The sequence below is a fragment of the Gopherus evgoodei genome, chromosome 4 (genome assembly GCF_007399415.2).
Source record: "Gopherus evgoodei ecotype Sinaloan lineage chromosome 4, rGopEvg1_v1.p, whole genome shotgun sequence".
In the NCBI taxonomy this organism is placed as follows: domain Eukaryota; kingdom Metazoa; phylum Chordata; order Testudines; family Testudinidae; genus Gopherus; species Gopherus evgoodei.
The window spans coordinates 40638506-40653890 of NC_044325.1; the positions used below are offsets into that span (position 1 = coordinate 40638506).

A 15385-nucleotide genomic window follows, 5' to 3' on the forward strand; every position below is an offset into this window, starting at 1 on the left:
AGGGGTCTGTTTTGGGACCGGTTCTGTTCAATATCTTCATCAACGATTTAGATGTTGGCATAGAAAGTACGCTTATTAAGTTTGCGGATGATACCAAACTGGGAGGGATTGCAACTGCTTTGGAGGACAGGGTCAAAATTCAAAATGATCTGGACAAATTGGAGAAATGGTCTGAGGTAAACAGGATGAAGTTCAAAAAAGATAAATGCAAAGTGTTCCACTTAGGAAGGAACAATCAGTTTCACACATACAGAATGGGAGGAGACTGTCTAGGAAGGAGTATGGCAGAAAGAGATCTAGGGGTCACAGTGGATCACAAGCTTAATATGAGTGAACAGTGTGATACTGTTGCAAAAAAAGCAAACATGATTCTGGGATGCATTAACAGGTGTGTTGTAAACAAGACACAAGAAGTCATTCTTCCGCTTTACTCTGCGCTGGTCAGGCCTCAGCTGGAGTATTGTGTCCAGTTCTGGGCACCGCATTTCAAGAAAGATGTGGAGAAATTGGAGAGGGTCCAGAGAAGTACAACAAGAATGATTAAAGGTCTTGAGAACATGACCTATGAAGGAAGGCTGAAGGAATTGGGTTTGTTTAGTTTGGAAAAGAGAAGACTGAGAGGGGGACATGATAGCAGTTTTCAGGTATCTAAAAGGGTGTCATCAGGAGGAGGGAGAAAACTTGTTCACCTTAGCCTCCAATGATAGAACAAGAAGCAATGGGCTTAAACTGCAGCAAGGGAGATTTAGGTTGGACATTAGGAAAAAGTTCCTAACTGTCAGGGTAGTTAAACACTGGAATAGATTGCCTAGGGAAGTTGTGGAATCTCCATCTCTGGAGATATTTAAAAGTAGGTTAGATAAATGTCTATTAGGGATGGTCTAGACAGTATTTGGTCCTGCCATGAGGGCAGGGGACTGGACTCGATGACCTCTCGAGGTCCCTTCCAGTCCTAGAGTCTATGAATCTATAATTTTGTTAAAAATAAAAATAGTTAACTGTCAAAAGTGAACAAATCATTTTTCCAGATTTTTAGATGCTTTTTTTTTTTCTTTTTTCCAAATATTGGACTATTTCTGCTAATGGTGATTTTCTGCTTTCGGGGAAATACTGATGGAGGAGGGCTGAGACAGAGACAATGCCACTGTTTGTAAATTAGAAATCCATTGTTTTACTGGTCTGATTGTCTCATAAGAAAATACCCTGTACTTCCTATTTCACTTCCCACTGTCATCTTCCTAGGAAGGCAGCAACAGTAGCAAGAGAGAAAAAGGAAAATAGCCTGTATTTTTTCTCTGGAGAGACATGCCAGGATCTGATGGGGATTCACAGTGTGTTCGCTGCCTTGGCAAGATACACACACCACAAAAGTGCTCCCATTGCCACAATCTCAAGGCCCGTGCCAGGAAAGCAATGGATCTGCAGCGATAACTCCTCATGATGGATAAGTCTCTGAGTCCGGTATCCAATCTGGGATCACAGACCCCCTTCTGGGCACCGGTCTCCAATGGTGGCATATGATGGAGGTTCCCCACCACCCTTTCAGAAGAAGGAGCACTTCGCCAAAAAGATGACAAAGACATGGGCTCTGATCTCCCCTTCTCAGGAATCGCCAAAAAGACATTTCCTGACCTGTTACACCCCATTGGTACCGACTGCACTGAGACTGTTCACCTCCGAGGTAGCAGGACCATCCAATACCATGGGTATCGTGTGAGCCAAAGACCCTAAGTAGGCTGGTTCAGAAAAAGGCTCTGAAGGAAAACCTGCCATCCCTGCCTCAGTACCGCTGGATCTGCAGTGCTGGTGCCGCTTTGCCTCTACAGCACATAGCACATGACCCTTGGGATCAACAACTGTGGTAAAGGCATCAGTACTGCTGACAACACCTCCTTGGTACCGAGGCTATTGCTACCGCAGCAATTTCTCCACCATAAAGATCTTCTGGTTTCCTTGGCACTGGAATTGCCACTTCTCGGTATCGACCTTGCTCCAGCACCTTCAATACCCAACTTACTGCACCATCCAGAACAGCTCTTCCTTTATCCAGTAACTAGGAGGATGATGATGAAATCTACTCCTCCCTTCGCTCCTTGCCTATCCACACAGCTACCAGACCAGATCCACGAGAGCAACATGAATACCACCTGAGACCTGAAACTCAAGGATGATACAGACACTCATGGATGCCACCACCATTGGCATTTCCATGACAGTGGTCTTAATAGGACACATAGGATAGTGTTCACAGCACACTGACCAAGCCTTGCAGTTCACACAGGGAGAGGTCAAGGCATTCACCATCAACCTCTGCACCTGGACACTTTGAACCTTCAGAAGAGGCAGTTGAGGGACTAGAGGAGACGTCGGATCGAGAAGTCACACCAGCTGCCAATTTTTCATCTTCCTTTCTGGATGAAGCTGTCATGCCACCATAATCCATGACAGGGGATGACTTCAAACAGTTCAAGGAATTGATTAAGAACATTGCAGATTCACTGGAGAGACCTCTGCAAGAAGTTGTTGAGTCCCAACATAAGTTGCTGGGCATCCTCCAGACTTCAATCTCCTCCAAGTGTGCCCTTCATTGACCCAGCCAAGACTGGGTCAGCAATTTCGCCCACCTGCAAAAGAGCAGATAAAAAGTATTATGTCCCTTCTGAGGGGATGGAATTTCTATTTTCACACCCTACACCAAACTCTCTGGAGGTAGAGGCTGTGAACGAGCAGGGCAGACAACAGCATTCCTGATCCACCTCATATGACCAGGACTGGAAGAGATTGGACCTTTTGGGGAGTAAAGCTTACTCTTCATTCACTCCTATTACTCAAAAATCTCTGACTTCACTGACCACATACCTGAGGGGAAAAGGAACAATCTAAAGCCTTTATATCTGAAGGTCAACTCCTAGCTTGCACAGCTTTATAAACTTCTTTGGAGTTTGCAGACATGATGGCATGTTCTGTTGTTGCAGTCATAGTAATATGATGAGCTTCCTGGCTTCACTTCCTTGGGTTTTCCCAAAGAGGTACAATCAGTTGTAGAGGATCTCCTCTTTGAAGTCCCCAAGCTGTTTGCAGCCAAAATGGATGAGTCCCTTCATATGCTGAAAGACTTCAGGGCGACTCTGAGGTTCTTGGGCATATATATGCTTACACAAAAGAAAAAATGGGGGCAAAGATCTAGATCTGCACCCTACACCCAAGCTCAGATGCAGTATGACCGCCAAAGGCAGAGGCCTGCAAAATGGAGACCACTCCCTTCCCAGACCTTGACTCCCAGCAACCTCCCTCTAAACAACAGTTTTGAGAGTTGGGTTGAGGACCAGAAACACCTCCCACTTTATATATTGTTCGACTCATCCAATGCCATCCATCCATTCAGAGACCATCTGACTTCATTCCATCCAGTGTGATGAAAAATCACTTCATAGAAATGGGTATTAGAAAACATTGAGACTAGCTATTTCATCCAGTTTACGTCCATCCCCCTACCCAACCTTCCTCACTGGTCCTCTTCAGGGACTCTTCTCACGAACACCTACTGTGACAGGAGGTAAACTATCTCGTGTAGGTGCAGTAGAACCAGTACCAACACAACACAGAAGGAAGGGTTTCTACTCCCATTTTTTTCTAACCCAGAAAAAAACCTGGAGGATGGAGGTCCATTCTTGACTTAATAAGACTGAACAAATTAGCGCAGACCCAGCGATTCAAGATGGTCATGCTAGCAACAATAATTCCAGCACTAGAACAAGGGGACTGGTTCTTGGCCCTCGAATTCCAAGATGCATATTTCCACATAACAATACATCCCACATCCAGGAGGTGTGTCAGGTTCTGGAAAGAGATTATTTCCAGTAAAAAATACTTCTTTTGGGATGATCTATCGCTTATCCATGGGTATTCTCTAAAGTCCTTGCGGTGGTAGCCACCCGTCTCCGCAGACAAGGTGTCAGAATATTCTTCTTGGAGTGCTTGCCCATGTCCATTCCATTCTAGGTGTGTTCATGTCCATGTGCACAGTCGTCGGAGATTTTTGCCTTAGCAGTGTCTGTAGGATCAGTTATGGTACCCTCTGAAGTGCTGCGCTCATGCATCTGTATATTAGGCACCACTGGCCTTACTCCCTCTCAGTTCCTTCTTACCTCCCCATCACAGTTGGTCGGAGCACCTTCCTCTTGCTTTGTAAGTGTTCAGTGGTTTTTCCTAGTGCTAGTCTGCCTTCTTTTGTATATAGTTGTTTACAGTAGTTAGTTAGTAATTAGGTGTTAAGTGTAATGGTTAGTTAATAAATTAGAGTCCCCATTGGGACTTTGCCCAGAGGCAGGGCATGCCCCGATCTCCGGGCTTTAAGCCTTGCTCAGTCTGCAATAGGCCTATGCCTGTTAATGACTCCTCAGAGCAGCTGCTTAAAGTGCTTGGGAGAGTCGCACATAAAAGATAAGTGCCACATTTGTAAGAACTTTTAACCAAGAAATCAGAAGGAGTATGATATTCATTTATGGGGCCTCCTCATGGTGGCCATGCTTCGCCCGACATTGGAGCCTTCCCGTTCGTACTCTAACTCAGCATTGGAGAGGAACATGCTGGCACCAACCTTCATCTGGCACTGATCCCCTTCACCGGTGTCCAAGAAGTGTTTAAAGAACTGAAGCCCCTCTGGCACCAAGAAGGTCAGGGGGCATTGGGCAAAGGATCAAGTACGGACCATCCGCCCACGCTAGAGCTGCATGGGGGTGCCTTGCTGCTTGGACCACTCAGCCCTCCTAGGGATCCGCCTTCAATGCCTGGGAGTGGTAGGGGATGTAGGCACCCAATCTTGCTTCCCGCGACCGAGGTGGCTAACAATCAGCAAGCCTCTCTGATGCCATGTAGTCATTGGAAGCAACAAAGTTCCCCCCCTCTAAGAGCAAGCCAAGTGCGGGGCCACCTGAAAGGGAAGTAATTTCCATAACAGAGGCAGACTCTGCATTCTAGGTCCCCAGTTAGACAACCTAGGTTGCCGGCACCATGATCCCAGTCGCTGCAGGCATGACGCAGGTCACCTGCAATGAGACATTGGTCCCCCTACATCCAGCACCGTTTTCCCTCCCACCAGCTGACGCTGCAGCACAGGTCTCGCTCCTCACCATCATGAGACTGCTCCTCCTCATGGCACTTGTCTCTGCGTTCCCAGCACTGGCCCCCTGCACATGTCACTTGCTGCACTCAAGGCACTACTCCTGCAGGGTCAGCCACCACACTCAGATGTCCACAGCCCCATCCTGGTCAACAGAAGGTGACTCTTCGGAGTCGGAGCGGGACTTTAGCCCCTCACCAAGGCAGCTCCAACCTCAGTGGGCCCTGGAAACCGTCTCAGCTCCTACAGTGCTGGCATGGCAGCAAGGCCAGTTGTTACCAGATTTACCCATTACTTTGGGGTCTGCTCATTTATTCGGGTTACTCTTCTGGGGAATGGCATTCTATAATTCTATCAATGTACTGCTTGTGTCACTTGTGTTTTCATATGGAGCTCTACTTCTGCTTTCTGCAAGTCCCCTCCCAATGGAGCTATCCTGCAGGACATAGGTTCACCAGGGCTGGCTTTCTCCAGCCCCAAAACCGGATGAACACCTACACGCCCACACATAAATTAGCAGAGCAAGTCTGAGCAGACTGGGTCAATTAGCACTGTCAAGCTGACCCCTTATATGTCTCTGGACTCACTGGGCTGGATGAAACAGCACTTTCAAGGTGACTCTCCTTATATGCCCCTGGGCTCCATGGACTGGGTCAAGCAGCACTTTCAAGCTGTTACCCTTATGAGTCCCAGCTTCAGCACATCCCTATCCCCACTCTCACAACACAATTGTACTGGCAGTAACCTACTTGATGAGCAAACCCCACAGTATTTTGGGTGCTGCAGGGATCTTTAGCTTAGGTAAAAGAAATGTTGTTGTAGAGTGAATGGGGGAAGCTAAAAACACAAAAGAGTAAAGTTCAGCAAGAGCGAGAGAAGCAACCAACTTAACCATAAAAGTTATTTTTTGAATAATAGTGATAACTACACAAGGAGGACTAAACCAACATAACATTATTAAAGGTTAATACCTAAGGTAGAAAGGAAAACAGAGAGAGAAAGAGACGGAGAGAAAAAGAGAAGGGCATCTCCCCGCTCCCTGAAGCTTGAACTGGTTGAGGTTCCCAGATGATGCTGGTAGCTAAGGGTCCTGAGGGCAGGAGACAGGCATAGTCCCCAGCATGATCAGTCAGGAAAATATGGAGTCCCAGTGGAACTGATACATAGTTTGGATCTAAGCATCAGAACACTGACTGGAGGATGAGTGTGGATTTTTGTAGAGAAATTACAATGGTTGAAGGGAGAATACTAGATTTGTTTATAGGTAAACTGATGATTTAAGGGTTTTCTTTAGGCTAGACAATAGGAGCTGATCACTCTTGGCTATGGGTGATGTTTTCTCCCAGGGACCTCACAATGCAACTAGGCTACTTCACTATTTGGATATCAATTAAGGATTCATTACTAGAATTGGTTTGATAATTGCTAAGCTGGGTGTGTGCAGACATAGGTTCATTAACATCTGGAGCAGAGATTCCCATGATGCAGTGCTTCTCTGCTTTTTCTGTCCCCAGAGTTCAGTGTAGTTCTCTGTTCTCCATTCTGTATATAAATTGAGATGTCTTCTGTCCCAGCTTTCATGCAGATAAGGCTAGGGGAGTTGTCTCTGCTCTCCATTCTGTATGCAAATGGAGATGTCTTAATCTTGTCACCTTTGTCTGGAGGGGTCTAGATGTGTCTCCCAACGCCCTTCACTGCTCTCTGCAAGTTTTTTCCTCTGATGGGTTTTGGTTTAAGCAGAGGCTTGGGGGTGGGGGTGTCTTTCATGAGTCAGGCTGGATACTGCACCCAGGTTCCCCAAGAACACAGAGGTGTCTGGTATCACAGTGGCCAGCCCAATGGCCCTATTCGAACGCATGGGAAATGCCAATGATTTCAGTACCGTTTTCACATCAGTATTTCCTTGCTGCTATAGAGAGGCAGCCTCAGGCACCCATGGTACTAGAATTGGTATATGGAGCTGTCATAGTATAATTCCCAAATCTGGACCTTAGCGTCCAAAATATGGGTACAAGCATGAATTCCCCTAAGCTTAATTACCAGCTTAGATCTGATAGGCTGCCACCAATCAGGACTTTAGTAGAGCACCTGATAGACTCTGGTGTCCCCAAACCCTTCCCTGGGGAGCCCCAAGACCCAGATTCCTTGAGTCTCACAACAAAGGGAAATAAACCATTCCCTCCCCCCTCTTTACCTCCTCCCAGATCTTTCCCGCCCTGAGTAACTAGGAGATCACGTGATTCAACTCCATGAATCTAACACAGAGAGGAAATTTACCTTTCCCTCCCTCAAGGCAATACAGATTCAAGCTCCTTGAATGTGACACAGAGGAAACTTATCCTTCCCTTCCCGCTCTCTTTCCCTTCTCCCCACCAATTCCCTGGTGTACACAGACTCAAGTCCTTTGGGCCTTAACTAGGAGAAAACTCAAACAGGTCTTAAAGCAAAGCTTTTAATAAAAAAGAAAGAAAAAAGTAAAAGGTCTATCTCTGCAGTTTAGATGGTAAACAGTACAGGGTCTTTTAGCTTATAGAAAATGGATAAACAGCCTTATCCAGAAAAAATACAATTTAAACTAGTTCCAGCAGGCTACACATTTGCAAATACAGAAAAACAATGTAAAAGCCTATTGTCTTTCTACCGTTGTACTTACAAATTTGAAACAGAAGATTAGAGAGCCTGGAGATTCTTGTGGTCCCTCTCAGAGCCCAGAGAGAGAACAGCCCAAGAACAAAGGACCCACACCCAAACTTCCCTCCGCCCAGATTTGAAAGTATCTTGTCTCCTGATTGGTCCTCTGGTCAGGTGTTTCAGGTCACTGTTAGTTAACCCTTTACAGGTGAAAGAGACATTAACCCTTAGCTATCTGTTTATGACAGGAGCAGACTCCAACGTCGAGGGAGAGAAGCAGGTGCCCATTGCGAACTGGAGGGAGATTACCCCAGTCCCTCCCTGAGTAGAGTAGCATAATCATCCTCCTCATTGCCAGACAGGGCAGTTGTGGGACCCTCGTGGGCCAGCCTTCCCGATGACTTAAGGGAGCACCAAGCCCTGCTTTGGAGGGTGGCCTCGAATTTGGGCTTGAAGTGGAGGAAATGGGAGAGCAAGCAGACAATCTGTTCAGTATTCTTGCAGTGTCCGCCCCCTCACGAGTCACATTGCCCATGAAGGGGTTCTCAAGATTGCCAATGTCCTCTGGCAAACCCCATTCGCCATCCCGCCAGCCTCCAAGCGGGCCAAAAGAAGTACTTCATACATGCTAAGTGTTTTAAATATCTATATACCCACCCACCCCTTGAGTCGCTTGTCATTTCTGCAGCTAATGAAAGGAATAGGCGAGTTTCACTCCCAAAAATAAAGATGCCAAGAAACTGGACCTAGTTGAGAGGAAATTTATTCAACCGCCAGCCTCCAGTTTTGGTGTCAGATCATCAAGCGCTAGCGGACAGATACAACTTAATTTGTGGGACTCCCTAAAAAAGTTGAAATACTCCCTGCCCCAGGACCTGTGCCAGGAGTTTGCTACCATTTTGGAGGAGGGTACCGCTGTGGTGATGAGTTCCTTCCAGATGGCCTGGGATGCAGCTGATTCAACTGCCAGGGTCGTTGTGTTGGCCATGGTGATGAGGCTCAGTTGCTGGCTGCGATCCATGGGCCTGTCCCAAGAGATGCAGTCTTCCATCCAGGATTGCCCCTTCGACGGGAGTTGGCTCTTTTCAGAGCAAATGGATTCGAGGCTGCATGGACTCAAGGACACTTGGGTGACCCTCCGCTCACTAGGGCTGCATACACTGCAAGTGGCAAGAAAACAGTTCAGGCCTCCCCTGCCTCCTAGTCCTTGAGCTCCCCAGTGTTAAAGTTAGAATCAGGACTCAATTTGTCAGACCACTCTGTTTTATTAACGCAGTGCTCCGCCAATAACACCCAGATAATGTGAGTGGCCATGCAAGACCCAAACAGTCTTATTTATACAGATAGAAGAGCGGGAATTAGACAAAGGGGCAAAGAAAGCAAAACAGTAAAATTCACCAGGGGCGTAGCATGCATATCCTATTTCCTTACTAACTCTTATCGATCTAAGGCTAATACTTCGCCAATTGCCCTTAAATGGTGCAGTTGTTCTATGTGAATGTCTGTATTCCTGACACTTGGATTGCAGCATTCCAACAGTTTTACTTAAAGGTACAGACAGCATTTCTTTAATCCTTTCTATTTTCACAATATAATTCATTCTACTTTCACACCAGCAAGGCTTATCTAGGAGAAGAGACAGAGACTCTGGATTTAGCCATCTCCCCTCTGTCTCCCACTCGCCCACCCAGCTAGGCCACACTTGCAATTCACACTGCAACCACACTTGCAATTCAAAGCGCCGTACCCTCACAGTAGCTAACTGTGGTATGAGGTACTAGCTTTGATTTTTATAGTAAATTATACCAGATAATTTATCCTTACTCCCACTCCAACTTTAAATGTTCATAAGCATTTTGAAGAGTGATGCATTGCAATTGAATTTTATTTACCTAAATTTTATTTTTGATTTCAAGTTTTATCGTCATATTGCTATTTATTTGTTTTTTTTTTTAAAGTGAGGGTCTGGAAGTACAGAGCAGGAAGGAAAATCTGCTATGTCCCATAAACCAGTATCTAAATGTAATAGTTCCTTATAGATGCTCCAAATATTTTTAGTTGAAATCTTCTGCACAGAGACCTGGATAAAAATAATTGATGTTATTTTGGTGACATAAGAGTTAAGATCAATGTTCCAGTGTCTTTTCCCCAGTTTTGTTAAGAGTACTTCACTGTGAAACTGTTTTTAAAAAGTAATAATAAAAATTAATCTGATTAGAGAAATTGAAACGCAATGTAACGTATTGTAAAATTTTATAGGCTGGATAAGTCTGTAATTCCAGTGTCCCACAACAGGCTGACCTGTTATTGTGTAAAAGATGAAAGGGATAATGTCGACTTGACTTAGGCTTTAAATAAGATTACAGAGGTTACAGGATTTGGTTCTTAAATAAAATTAATAAGTATAGGAATATTTAGCTTTAATTTATTAATTGTTAAGACCATTGTTACACATGCAAATAGTGAAATATACATATTCTTATTAACAAAGATGAAATTACTCATTCATACATATTAAATGTTGTGGAATTGAATTGAAACTATTGTAAATTAAGTCCTTAGTGGAAATACAGTAGATTAGTGCGCTATCCTTTTAACTTTGTTTGAGTTTCAAATTAAAACACAGCTAAAACACAGCTAAAAGAATGTAATGACAGTGTCTAAACTCTGCTCTGACATTCTCTGTTATTCCATACAGATCAGAGGGATCCCTATAGATAAAAAGGGATTGAAGAGGAAAGTAATAAACATGGAGCCAATTATAAATACAGTAACACCTCACTTAATGTCATCCAGGTTAACGTTTGTTTTGTTGCTGATCTATCAGAGAACGCACTCATTTAAAATTACACAGTGTTAACTTGTAATGTTGTTTGGCTTTCATCTGCTTAATACAGTACTTTGTCCACTACTTGTGGGATTCTCTGGAAGAGCAGCCTGTCGGAGCTAGCGGGTCAGGACTTGGAACCAGGGCGGGCTGGCAGCCCCACAACAGCTCCTCTTCCCCCCACCCCCCCATGCCTCCCGCCTGCTGCAGGCCCCGCAGATCAGCACCTCCACCCTCCTTCCTCGCACCTCCCTCCTGCAGCAATCAGCTCTTTTGCAAGATTCAGGAGGCTGTGGGGAGGGGGATGGGAGGAGCATGGATGCGGCGTGCAGCTCCCCCCCTCCCCGCCCCTCCCATCCGAAATCAGCTACTTCACAGTGTTCAGGGAGGAGGAGTGAGGACGCAGTGTGCTTTGTGGGAGGGAGTGGAGCAGGGGCAGGAAGAGGCGGGGTGGTGTGGGAAGGGGCAGGGGTGGGGCCTTGAGGGCAGGGATGGAGTGGGGGAGGGTCTGGGGCAGAGCCAGACATTAAGCGCCCCCCCAACACTTTGGAAAGAACAGTAAGAGGAGCAGCCGGATGATCCACCCTCTTTCACCCTCTGAATCCACCATCTCAACCAAACTTCACAGTCACCATTGCTGAGTACAGGATTCAATTGGTTGTGCAGAACTTTATACCTGTATTACATTGTTCAAAATTGTTTAAAACTTATACTGTATATGTATATAATGTCTTTTGTCTGGTGAAAATTTTTTCCCTGGAACCTAGCCCCCCCACATTTACATTAACTCTTATGGGGAAATTGGATTTGCTTAACATCGTTTCGCTTAAAGTCGCATTTTTCAAGAATATAACTATAATGTTAAGCGAGGAGTTACTGCAAATTTAAAAAAAATCTATTTGTCAAGACTTTGATTCTGCCTAGAGATAAACATTTTTTGAAAGTTTTTGAGAGGGAAGAAAGGGGAACACCCCCCCCAAACATCTCCACCACTTTCCCCACTATTTTTTGTTATGCCATTTTTTGTTAAGGCATTTTTAAAAAAGTTTAGAGTGTGCGGACTAGGGAGTTATTAAGAGATATCAGATGTAGCCAGGATTGCCACTAAGATTTTGTAACCTAGAAGTGCTAATGTAAAATCAGTGAAGGCAGCCAATGTAAAGAATTCAGGATATGAGTGTTGTGATTGTGTGCCCAAACCTGTAAGCAAACAGGCTGCAATTACCAGAAATCTTGCTGAGAGCCCTAGTAAAAGGATTACCATATGGGCGATAGGTCATTGTGTTGGTGCCAGTCATGGAATCCTCAGGGGCCACTGTCAAAAGAAAATGGAGCTAGGAATCCTATCCATTAGGGACGCTATGTTTTTTAGCCTTTGTTAGACCAGCAGAATCTCTCATTCTATTTTAGCTGTATTTATGGTCCCCATGACTGTAGTATCTGAGTGCCTCACACTTTTTAATGTAATTATCCTCACAACACCCTGGTGAAGAAGGGAAGTACTTTTCTGTCAGAAACTGGGATGGAGATGGTCATGCCTAGTGGTCAGAGTTGGAATCAGGAGTCTGGGGTGGAGTTGGAGCAATGCTGGAGCAGGGCTGAAACAGGACTAGGAACAGAGCTGGAGCGAGAGCAAGGCTGCAGTATGCTAAGGCTTGGGGAGTCTGTGGCCACCCTGAAACAGAAGAGAGTTCCAAGCCATGGGGTGACATTGTGCAGACTGAGCTGATGTTCCTCTGTGGGTCTTGTATACCTGATCTGGGAGTCACATGAATTTTGGGATTGGCTGGAGCCAATCACAGGAGTGACTCATCATCTCATATCATCTTATTTTACAGAGAGGGTGTTGAGGCACAGAGAGACTAAGTGACTTGCTGTAGAATACGCAGGAAGTCTGTGACAGCATAAGGAAATGAACCCAGGTCTCCTGAATCCCTGGCTAATGCCCCAACTACTGGACCATCCTTTCTCCCCAAAGTGCATTAATGCACTTCAAACCATTGACATGAAGAAAACGGCAGACAACTCAAATCTTTTCCCTCATATCGAAGACAATTGAGGAAAAAGTATGTTCTCTGTGGATGTTTCTGCCACCATCTCCACCTTCCCTATCAGAGCTGAGTATCTAAGACACTGATGGCTAGCAGGAAAACCAGCCAGTCATATTGTATGCTGTCTTCCTGCAGAGCTGGGATTTATCCAGTTGAAAGATTTATCAGTTCTATTTGTAACCCCTCATTCCCTTTTGAATACACTTGGTATAAAATATTCTTTTGGGGTTCTCTTTGACATAAACTAAAGCCCTTAAAAAGTGCACCCAACTTAATTCATTTAACACTGTTTCCCTTGGCAATGTTGTCATTAAGATGACCTTGTCTAAATGGCTGATTGCATTTCGTGCTGTTATGGTAAGGCCAATTTAAAATTAGAAGACCATATCAAAGCGTATTCCATTCAAGGCATTATGGCATGTTTTTATCTTAGATATATGCAAGATGGATACATTGTCCTCACTCCAAACAGTTTCAAAACATTTATTGCTTAGATTCAATTTCAGGGATTTTGGAGATGTGGGTTCAGTTTCCAGCGTTTCTGCGACTCCCACTGTGACCTTGTACAAGTCGTTTACTCTCCTGGATCTTCATTCTTCATATGGAAAATGGAGATGATAATACATTCTTTGTCCCACCCTGTTTCTGGTGTTATACTGTAAACTCGCTGAGGCTGGGGTTGTTTCTCCCTATGTGATTTCAGAGTTTCTAGCAGAATAGGGTCTTGATCTTGGTTGTTGCCTCAGGGATGATACTGTAATATAAATAGTCAAGGGAGGAATCCTGCTTTTGGGTCGTTGGCCTGCAGGACCTACACCTGTACCCTGATATAATGCTACCTGATGTAACATGAATTCAGATATAATGCAGTAAAGCAGTGCTCTTGGGGGGGGCAAGGCTGTGTGCTCCGGCAGATCAAAACAACTTCGATACAACGCAGTTTCACCTATAACGCGGTAAGATTTTTTGGCTCCTGAGGACAGCATTATATCGGGGGTAGAAGGGTATTTCCAAAGTAGGGGTGCCTGAACTCTCCTGCTTTTTGGAGTTTTATTTTTATACTGTTTTAACACTTTTTGTTAGAGTTGACTATATTTTTTCATTTTTGTTGTTTTGAAGTTTTTGGGCAGTATCTTCTAAAATGCTGATCTCCCTGGCTGGGGTGTGGCTTTGGGGATAGGAGTAGTGGAAGCATTGCTGGGTCTGAGAGGGAGAGCTTTTAACTGGGAGCCACTGAGGCAGTTTCTAGGTGCTCATTCTCCTTTCTTTTCTCTCTCCTCCTTGCAATTTTTTTTCTTTCTTTCAGCATGTGGAGCCTGCTGCTTTTCTCTACCCCATTGCCCCATCTGTTCTTGTGCCCAGTGTGTGGAGGGTGTGTGTGTTTCACATATTTCATCTAGGGTCTGGGCCCTGGATTCGGGACCTGTCCCACACACTTTTGTTGCCCTTGGTTGGTGCGGACAGATCTTTGGCTGGATGATTTGATAGTAGAGTGTAAGTGGAGGTGGCTATGGTTTGCTGCCATTTTGGGCTCCCTGTTCAGCCCCACCCTTCCCATCCTTAATCTAATTGCTGGGTCTCTGGTGATGCCAAGGGGTAGCTTGATCCTCATTTTGGAATCTGGAAGGGATTTTACCCATAAAGCAAAATTGATAAATTGCTATGTAGGTTTTCCCTCCTTCTATCCAGCATCTTGGAAATTTGGTTTTGGGGAATTTAAATTACAATTGTTGCAATTCTGGCAGGTTCTAGAGAAGGTGGTGAATAAGATGCAGTTGAAATCTTTGTAACCCAGTGGCTGCCTGGACATTGGTTCTGGGCATGGCAATACATAGTGAGGGTGTATGCCTCCATATCATGCACAGCTTGTAGCTCCTCTCTTCTTTCTCACCTCCTGCATGGGAGAGAAGAGCAGGTCAGGATTGGCTTTGAGTGAGAGTCCCTTGGAAGGCCTGAGATTTTAGCGAAGACCTGGCCTTCATACCTTCAGGTTCATAGCCCACCAGGCCCATTCATGCCCACTGACAACCACAGTGGGGTGATTAACTCAGTTAAGTAGTAATTTTAAATAAACTGCATTAACCACATTATATGTCTGCTAAAAGCAGCAAAGAATCCTGTGGCACCTTATGGACTAACAGACATTTGGAGCATGAGCTTTCATGGGTTGTCTGTGGGTGAGGGACAAGCCTGCCATCCAAGGCCTGTGAAAGTGTGGGATCATTGTCCAGGATTGGTATAGATCCACTACATGCATCGACGAAGTGGGGTATTCACCATGAAAGCTCATGCTCCAAAATGTCTGTTAGTCTGTAAGGTGCCACAGGATTCTTTGCTGTTTTTACAGATCCAGACTAACATGGCTACCCCTCTGATATTATGATGTCTCTGTCTCATAGTTTCTATGTCCACATCAATAGTGTGTTGCTGGTAGCTAGATTTACTTGTGGAGAAGCCTAAAATTGCAAGAGAGCAAGACAGAGGTTCTTCTTTAACATATTTTCCTGAAATGAGAAGGGATTGAAGAAAGAAAATCTAAAGGTCATTAAAAGGCATCTAAAAAACCCAAACTTTATATTAGAAAGCTTTTCCTCTGAAAGTAGGAGCTGTAACAAGTAATAACCACAAAGCATCCAAAAAGATACATTTCACTTGAATTGAAAAATCTCTTTAAAAAAAGTTTCACATTTAGTTGATTTGTCTGCAGCTTTTGCTCTATGCTAAAATAATTAAAATCTGTGTTCTTTTTAGTCT

General features: G+C 44.7%; 1 protein-coding gene across 1 annotated transcript in view; it reads left to right on the top strand.

Annotated features, from left to right (window-relative positions):
- Positions 1-15385, top strand: part of CEP128 (centrosomal protein 128) — a 407170-nt gene that overhangs the window by 83964 nt on the left and 307821 nt on the right.